Source organism: Rhinatrema bivittatum, chromosome 3 (genome assembly GCF_901001135.1).
Source record: "Rhinatrema bivittatum chromosome 3, aRhiBiv1.1, whole genome shotgun sequence".
NCBI classification, from domain to species: domain Eukaryota; kingdom Metazoa; phylum Chordata; class Amphibia; order Gymnophiona; family Rhinatrematidae; genus Rhinatrema; species Rhinatrema bivittatum.
In genome coordinates this window covers 281,607,653-281,616,976 of record NC_042617.1, presented here as the reverse complement: position 1 = coordinate 281,616,976, position 9,324 = coordinate 281,607,653, and the positions used below count along the sequence as shown (strand labels likewise).

Genomic DNA, 9,324 nt, shown 5'->3' with positions numbered 1-9,324 from the left:
AATTTGCTTTTTTCACAGCCCTTGCTTGCTGATATCATTGGAATTTACTGCCCTTGCGGTCCGGTTTTGGCCTGACTTTAGCTTTACTTGAGGGCTGTGTTTGAATTTTTCTATGAAATATTATGCTGCGACGGCATGGTTGGCCTTGGATGGTGGACATGGACTCAGAGGGTGTATTTATGGACTGCCACTTGATTTAATTGATTCCTTTGCTGCGTTGGTTGGCCTTTAGACATCACATAGCATGGATTTTCTTGTTACCCTTGAACTGGTTTAAAAACTTACATGATCTGTTTTTTTCTTAATTTTTTTCAATATTGTTTTCATTTTTTGCAGATTGTGGTGGAACTCACAGCTGAAAGTGTGTGTAGCAGCATCTGGTCCCACCATTTGGGGTGCTGGAATGCTGTTCTGTCATCTGGCATTTCTGTGCTTATATTTATTCTAGGTCAGTTTCTCAATTTATTTTTATTGTGCTGTTATACTGAATTGGATTTATTCCAGTTTGTTCCAACATTGGGTGGGAGGTTGAGTGTGGGTTGGATGGGGAGTGGATTGGGTAGATATTCTAGGGATGTCCTTATTGAGTGACCCAACCTCTAGGTCCCGACTGATGTCCCACCTGAGGGTTGCAGGGTCAAGAGGGGGAGTCTGAGGATGGTTGGGGTTTCTGATAGTTAGGATTGGGGAGAGTCTTTAAGGGGGTTAAGGGGGTTCATTTTTAATAGTAGGCCCAAGTAGGCCTATTCAAATATGGAATTGTTGGATGGTATTGTTGGTACTGTTTTGCTTGTGGGTACTGTTTTGCTTGCGGGTACTAAAATAGTGTATAAGGCGATATGCAGTAAGACGTACACTCAGTTGCTTACATAACTGGGGCATGGTAAATTCCTGGGGAAATTTATATCTTGATTATGCATATTTGGTGGGTACTTATAGTGGAGCTTTCTGTATGAACTGATTAGTTAACTGAATATCTCTTAATGTTCAAGGCATTTACACTCCCATAAAATGAAAATATGTCTTATAATTTGCTTAAAAGCAAGAAGCCCATATTCTTATGTTCAGGAAACCCACCTTACTAAAGTTGAGTATGAGAAACTTAAATCTGGTTGGGTGAGGCAAAAATATTATTCGTCATATAATTCAAGAAGTAGGAAGTTTGCATACTGATGGCTAAATCTTTACCTCTCATTGTTCATAGATACACTGTTGACACTGAAGGCAGATATGTGATTCTGGACTGTACTTTGCACTCAGTGCAATTTGTTCATAGGGAGTTCTCAGAGCATTCACTGATAAACTGGTGCAATTTTTTTTTTGTGCAGGTGGGGATTGGAATGTTTGCTCAGATCCACTTCTTGATAAGACCTCATCGCCCCAGGGCAGAAGAGAAATAGGCTCGGATAGAATTTAGTAGACACTTTTCATTTTGCAGGTATCTGGAAAGTATATATTCAGGCACAGTCAGGCACAGTTATCCAGCTAACCTTGGAGGCTTATTCAACAGCCACCCTATTGAATATAGCTGGCTATCTTAATTAGCCGGCTAACTAAAGCCAGTTAACTTTAGGTCAGCTCTTTGACTCGACCAGTCTTAGCCAGCTAAGTTACTTGGCTAACTCTGAATATTAGAGTGTTAGCCAGTTATCTTAGCCAGCTAACAATTCCTCCTGTTAGGATTCGTGGGTTTCGTGGACCCTTGGCTCAAGGTGAGGGTTGATACCACCTAAGGGGAGGAGCCCCACAGGTCCTCACCGTCGAGAGACAAGGTCAGCTGCAGCAGGAGATACAGCGTGTAGAGGAACAGGGCGTCCTGCATCACTGCCACGTGATCACAGGAGCTGGTAGAGAGAGTACTGTGGAGGATCCTGAAGAGCAGGGTAAGAGACACAGTCCAGAGAGAGAACCCATAGTATACAAGCAGGGCCAGTGGAAGCACTAGGCGAACTAGGCAATCGCCTAGGGCTCCAAGCATTAGGGGGCGCCGAGCTGCTGATGGCCGCCGGCCGCCGGTGGACCTCATCCCACTGGCAGCTGAGCGGTGAACTACTGCTGTGCTGTTTGCCGGATACACACAGCAAGAAGGTCGGCAGGGCCGTGGTGGAGCTCACGTCACCACGGCCCGAAGAAAAAGGTTGTGTCTAAATATGCAGGTGCTCCTCCTCCTTCCTGCCCGCGCGGCCCCGGAAGAAAAATGTTGCCGGAGCCGCGCGGGCAGGAAGGAGGAGGAGGAGCATCAGCCGCGTGCAGAAGAGGAACAGCTTGGCCCAAGAAGACCAGGGTCGCTGCAGAGCCCATCCTGCAGCGACCCGTGAAGAGGAGGCCCAGAGGTGAGAGAAAGGCTGAGGGCCTGTAGAGTGTGTATGTGTGCATGTATGAGTTGAGTTGAGAGATTGTGTGTGAGAGTGAGTTGAGAGGCTGTGCGTGGGAGTGAAAACCTGAATGTTTGCAGAGACAGCATGTGAGAGCCTCTGTGTGTGTGAGAGAGACAGCATGTGACAGTGAGAGCCTGTGCTTGAGCAAGACAGCATGTGGGAGTGAGAGAGAACCTATGTGTGTGAAACTAAAAAGACAATATAAAAGGAATTGGCAAAAATATAAGAAAGGGAAGGTGGCAAAAAAAAGCCTGTGATCAACCAATTAGAAAACTAAGATCAGACAGCAAATGTAAAAAAAAAATAAATTACTTTTTAGTGATTGGCACATGTAATCTTTGGGAATGTGCAAGACTAGCCCTTTCTCTATGCAGATCTCACAATGTACGAGATCAGCATAGAAGAACTGGAAGCCCACAGGGCCTGCACAGAGGAGGCAGCAGAATGGGCTTCAGTGCCAATAGCAGCAATCAGCGCCTCCCAAATAGCCATGTGGCAGCAGTGACAGTGGCAGCAGAGGAATGAGAGAGGCTCTGAGGTTGCTGGCAAAAGAAAGAGAGGGGGTCTCTGCTTTTAGTGTGTTAATGTGTATGAATGGGAGTCTGCCTGGGGTGTATGTGTGTGAATGCATGGGTGCCTGCCTGAGGCTGTGTCTGTGTATGAGAATGAATGGGTGTCTTCCTGGGGTTTGTATGTGTGAGAATAGGTGCCTGCCTGTGTGTGGTGTATGTGTGTGTGTGAGAATAAATTGGTGCCTGCCTGGGGTTCTGTGTGTGTGAGAATGAATGTGTGCATGCCTGGGGGATGGGGAGGGAGTGGTGCGAAAATGAATGGGAGCCTGCCTGGGGTTCATCTGTGAGAGCGAGAGGTTATGGTGGGTATAAGAGCATGAATGAGTATGTATGTGACAGTGCATGTGTGAGAGAGAGAGGATATCCTCCTAATCCTCGACAAGATCAGGGTGACTGGAAATCAAGAGCTCCCATGTATGGACAGAGGGGGCTTTTTAAAATCCTTTTTAGTTATAATTATTGTGTGTTATTTGATATATGTGCTGTTTTGAAATATTTTATTAGTGTTTGGGAAATTGTAAAAAATGTATATGATTTTAATTAATAGAAATTCTATTTATCAGTAGTTTTAAAATATTCTTTTATTAGTATGGTTTTACTATTATAACTGATGCTTTATGTTTCTTGATTTTATTGTTTTATGAGGAATGGTGGTTCTGTTTTTCCATTGTTAATACACAGGGGGGTAGATTTTACAAATTTGCACACACGCGTACTTTTGTTCGCGCACCAGGCGCAAACAAGAGTACGCGGGATTTTAATAGATACGCGCGTAGCCGCGTGTATCTGTTAAAATCTGGGATCAGCGCATGCAAGGCTGTGCAAAATCGGCAGCCTGCGCGCCCCGAGCCGAGCAGCCTGCCTCCGTTCCCTCCGAGGCTGCTCCGAAATCTGAGCGGCCTTGGAGGGAGCTTTCCTTCCACCCCCACACCCACACCCTTCCTCTCCCTTCCCCTACCTAACCCACCCCCCAGCCCTACCTAAACCCCCCCTACCTTTGTAGAGTGGGGTTAGGTAGTGCTGGCCGGGAGCCGTTTCAGAGGCCTCGGCCATGCCCCCGAAATGCCCCCGGGCCGGAACCACGTCCGCGGCCCCGCCCCCAAATGACGCACCGCTGCGACACGCCCCCGACACGCCCCCCAGGAAAGCCACTGGACTTACGCGCGTCCCGGGGCTTGCGCGCACCACTGAGCCTACTCAACATAGGCTCAGCGCGCACAGGGGGAACTTCGGGCAGGTTTTCGGGGGGGGTACGCGCGTATCTTACACACGTACCCCCATGAAAATCTTGCCCAGCGTCTGGCTTCTTGGGGTTTCCATTTCAGTTTTTTCTAATTTGTGCTCCTTTATTTTGTATTCTGTATTTGGTGAGGGTCTGTCTCTGCTCTGTGTATGTGACCATGATGAGAGATTCTGCTAGCGTGTAGTGTCTGTATAGGGATCTATAGCAATCGAGTTTGTTTTGTTTCCTCAGTAGGTGGTGTATTGTTATCCTAGGACCCAGTGTAATATTTACCCTTGCTTATTCACAGGTAGGGTTATTGTTGTTTGAGTCCTTGGTGTTATTACTGTTATGTTATGATGGGATTGCAGTATAGATTTTGAGTGTCTTTTTTGCGGGTTTTTGTGTTAGTTCACAATGTGTCTGGCAGTGGAGGTTGTATGAGCTGCTGTTTACTGTGAGGTGACACCAGAATTTGAAAATATCTTTTAGTATGATGAGCTGTAAGGGAAACATCCAAGCTCCATTGTTTGGGGGAATTTCAGTGGATGCACAGAGTTACAGAACTGGAGGTACAGGATTTGTATTGACATTTTGTCCTTCCTATATATTCCAGACTTCACTCTCATAGCCATATAGAATTAGTTGAATGAGGCTATCAAATAATTTTATAGTGTGAAACTGGCCAGCTTTTTAAAATTACGCAGAAGACCCTTTGGACATTTTTATTAATACTTTTTTTTATAACCAATTTTAAAGCAGGATCCATGCTACAGAGGTGGGTGTGATGAAGAAATGTAATTTTGGCTCCCCCCCCTCCCTAAATTCTTCTGTCTAGAGACACCACAGATTTTCTGTGACCTTAAGCATTAGTACACGAAGGATTACAGGGGGGATGCTGGAGAGGCACACAAATGCATTGGCCCTCTGGTGCCGGAGACCCTTGGTGCGCCACTGGGTGCGAGCCATATGGGGCTGCAAGCAGTGGCAAAGAGGAGTGGAGATTTGGCGGGCCGCAAGCTGTGCCCAATCTGCTCGCGACCCAGAAAACCACACAGTAAGCGGGCGTGATCGAGAATGATGTAGGAGTCGGGGCCGAGACCGGAGGGTGGCGGCGCAACTGGGGAGGGGAGGGGGGGCGCAAGGGAGAAGGCTCGCCTAGGGTGCCAAATCCCCTTGCATTGGCCCTGTATTCAGGCAGGTCTGGAAGCAGACACCAGAGCAGGAGTCTCTGATAGAGAAGCACTAGGCAGGCCCCGAGGAGCGGGAAGCGCGAGACAGGAAGTCCTGGAGATCCGCAGCAGAGACTGTCCCGAGGGGCGAGGTTGCGTAGCGAGCGAGGCTCTGGTGCGATGACGTAGGCTGCCCCGTGGAGCAGTGCTGTGCACGATGGAGTCTCTGGTAGAGAAATGAAAGCACTACCCCGAGGAGCGGGGAAGTGCAGAGTGCAGTCACCTGGTGTAGAACGTAGGCACTGCCACAAGAAGCGGGAAGCACAGGTACAGTCACTGGTGTACAACGTAGGCACTGCCCCGAGGAGTGGGAAGCGCAGGTACAGTCACTGGTGAAGAACGTAGGCACTGCCCCGAGAAGCGGGGAAGCGCAGGTATACTCACTGGTGTAGGCACTGCCCCAAGGAGCAGGGAGTGCGGAGTCTAGTCTCCAAAGCAGTAAGGCAGTTCCGAGGGACAACCCTGAGGAGCAGGAAGGCCGGCAGGCAGGAGCTCTGGAAGGTGTAAGGCTAGCTCGAGAAGTGGGGAAAGCCCGGAGACAGTCTCCAGCTGGAGCACAAGCAGGCTTCTGAGGAGCAGGTACCCGAGCCGGAGTCCAGAGTAGCAGGAAGGTCGGAACAGGAACCACGGATCCGAGGAGACAGGAACAAGCATCAGTGGTGAAGGAACTCGTTGCCAAGTCAGTTAGCAAGGGGTGAAGGCGGTGCTTAAGAATCCCAACCTTGTGATGTCATCAGTCGAGGACGCCCCTAAGGTTCCCGCCATTAGGCTTTCAAAGGAAGGCTTGGTGGCACATGTGCATGCGCGCCTACGAAGGCCCGGAGTCGGCATGGATGGCAGCGGCATCCCGGCCACCATGAGGAGCCCTGGAAACTGGGAGGAATGTGGCAGCAGCGGCTAGCCCAAGCCACAAGTAGGCCCGGGGAAGAGAGCTGAGCAGGACATGATGTGAGTTGAATCGGTCGCAACTGTCTGCGACCGACGGTCATAACAGTACCCCTCCTCTTAACACACACACACACACACACACACCCCCCCCGGGGGTTTGGGTTTTCGAGGATGTGTGGCATAGAACTGCCAGATAAGCTCTTTGTCCAGGATATTGGCGGCAGGTTCCCAATTGTTCTCCTCAGGTCCAAAGCCCTCCCAGGATAGGAGATATTCCCACTTTCTACCAAGTTTTCTTACCCTCCAGGACCTCTTGGACTTGATAATTGACGTACGCTTCAGATGACAGTGGTTGACGCTCCGGTGGCTTTTTAGAGAAGCCGGACAGTATCAAGTGTTTTAGTAGTGAAATGTGGAAGGCGTTGTGGATTTTGAGAGAGGAAGACAGCTGGAGTCTGTAAGTGACTGGGCCCAACCGGCAGAGCAAATGAAAGGGTCCAATATACCTGGGAGCGAAGCGAACCGAGGGCAGCTTAAGTTGGATAAACCGGGTGCTGAGCTATACTTTATTGCCCGGTTTAAACTGGGGTGCTTCACGATGGTGTGCATCAAAGAACTTTTTAAATCTTTGGGCAGCCTGCTGGAGCAGCTGCTTAGTGTCGTTCCAAAGTTGATGCAACTCCTGAGCGGTTGACTGTGCTGATGAAGAGGGCACCGATAGTGGAAGCAGAAGCGTTGGTAGAGGCTGACGTCCATAGACTACCTGGAAGGGAGACGGACGTGGACTGATGAGAGTTTAGGGCGAACTCCACCCAAGGAAGGAGGACGGCCCAATCATTCTGTCGAAGATTCATGTAGGCTCACAGAAATTGTTTCAAGGTTCTATTAGTCCTTTCTGTTTGCCCATTGGCTTGGGGATGGTAAGCCGGGGTGAAATCTAATGAGATGTTGAATGTTTTGCAGAGAAACCTCCAAAAGCGAGCAGTGAATTGGATTCCATGGTCTGAGAGGATATGTTTAGGGAGGCCGTGGAGCCAGAACACGTGTCTGATGAACAATTTAGCAAGCTGCAATGCTGATGGAAACCTAGCAGAGACACGAAGTGGGACGGTGACCTAGATGGTGTTGTTGCCACTAGAGGCAGGCAAATCCACTATGAAATCTATCGCGATTGGGTCCATGGCTCACTCGAGATAGGTAGCGGTTGCAAGAGTCCCCATGGACGTCCCACAGGAGGTTTAAGGCGGGCGCAAGTGGGACAGGACTCTACATAGGCCTGTGTGTCCTTTCTCATGGTAGACCACCAATAAAACCGCTGAAGCGTGGAGAGAGTTCTGGACTGACCAGGGTGTCCTGCAGTCAAGAAGTCGTGACCCCACCGAAGGACCCTCCGTCATAATTGGCGAGGAACCACCGTTTTTCCAGGTGGCACCAGAAATGTGGCGGACAGGATGACCTTAGCAGGGTCAATTATGTGCCATGGTGTGTCGGGAACATCTTCTGCGACAAAGGATCTGGAGAGAGCATCGGCACGGCAATTTTTATTGGCAGGTCGGTAGCACAGCAGGAAATTGAATCGGGTAAAAAAGAGGGCCCAACAGGCCTGATGATGGTTCAAACACTGAACACGGTGTAGATACTCGAGGTTTTTGTGATCAGTATACACTGTGATCTTGTGTTGGGCTCCCTCGAGCCAGGGACGCCATTCCTCAAAGGCCAGTTTGATAGCCAGTAACTCCTTATCCCCCATTGCGTAATTTCGTTCAGCTAGAGTGAAGTAGGGATGTGAATCGTTTTTGAACGATTAAAATTATCGTCAGATAATTTTAAAATCGTTCTAAATCGTTAGAGTGCATGATACAATACAAATGCCCCCGATTTATCGTCAGGGGCATTTGTATTGTATCGTTAAATAGGGCACGGGAATTATTTGGGGGAGGGCGGGAAAACCGGCACACCAAAACAACCCCTAAACCCACCCCGACCCTTTAAAACCAATTCCTTACCCTCCCCCACCCTCCCGAACCCCCCCAAAATGTTAAGTTACCTGGTGGTCCAGTGGGGGGGGTCCCAGCGCGATCTTCCGCTCTTGGGCCATCGGCGCCATTTTGGCTACCACTGATAAAAATGGCACCGATGGCCCGATAAAAAAAAACCCACCCCGACCCTTTACAAATTACCCCTTTGCTTCTCCCACCCTCCCGACCCCCCCAAAAAACCTTTTACATGTACCTGGTGGTCTAGCGGGGGGTCCGGGAGCCATCCCTTCAATCATACCCTCGGTGCCGGTACCGGTGCTGGAGGTTTCAAAATGGCGTCGATCGCTCCCTGTGACATAGTGAGGGCAAAGGCGATCGGCGCCATACTGGCAGTGATCGCCTTTGCCCTCACTTTGTCACAGGGAGTGACCGTTGCTCCCTGTGACATAGTGAGGGCAAAGGCGATCGACTGCCAGTATGGCGCCGATCGCCTTTGCTGCCAGTGTTTTCAGGAACCTTTGTTGCTCACTGATTCTTTGTGCCAGGCCAGGGATGGCCTGGATGGCTGAGACCTCTACCGGGTCCATCGACTTGGCAATCTGTTAGGATTCGTGGGTTTCGTGGACCCTTGGCCCAAGGTGAAGGTTGATACCACCTGAGGGTCTCTCCCACATTTTCCTATGTCGTTGGAGCCCACATGTACCACGACAGCCTGCTCCTCCCCACCATTGTCTATAATCCTATCTAGGTGACTGCCACCTTCGCACCAGGCAGGCAAGTTACAAGGCGGTCCTCACGTCCACCAGCCACCCTGCTATCTACATTTTTAATAATTGAATCACCAACTATGATGGCCGTGTAGAGGAAAAGGGCGTCCTGCGTCACTGCCACGAGATCGTAGGAGCTGGTAGAGAGAGAACTGTGGGGGAAATCGAGGAACGTGTAAGAGACACAGTCCAGAGAGAGAACCCACAGTAAACAGGCAGGACTGGAAGCAGACACCAGAGCAGGAGCTTCCAATAGAGAAGTTCTGGGCAGGCCCCGAGGAGCGGG

At 49.7% G+C, this 9,324-nt stretch overlaps 1 protein-coding gene across 1 annotated transcript in view; it reads left to right on the top strand.

Annotated features, from left to right (window-relative positions):
• The first annotated feature begins 336 nt into the window (after positions 1 to 336).
• The window catches only part of LOC115087522 (retinol dehydrogenase 7-like), a 50,498-nt gene continuing 41,510 nt past the window's right edge, over positions 337 to 9,324 (top strand). The window contains exon 1 of the mRNA XM_029594850.1: positions 337 to 448. The gene's annotated coding sequence lies outside the window, so the exon portion shown is untranslated. The remainder of the gene's footprint in view (positions 449 to 9,324) is intronic.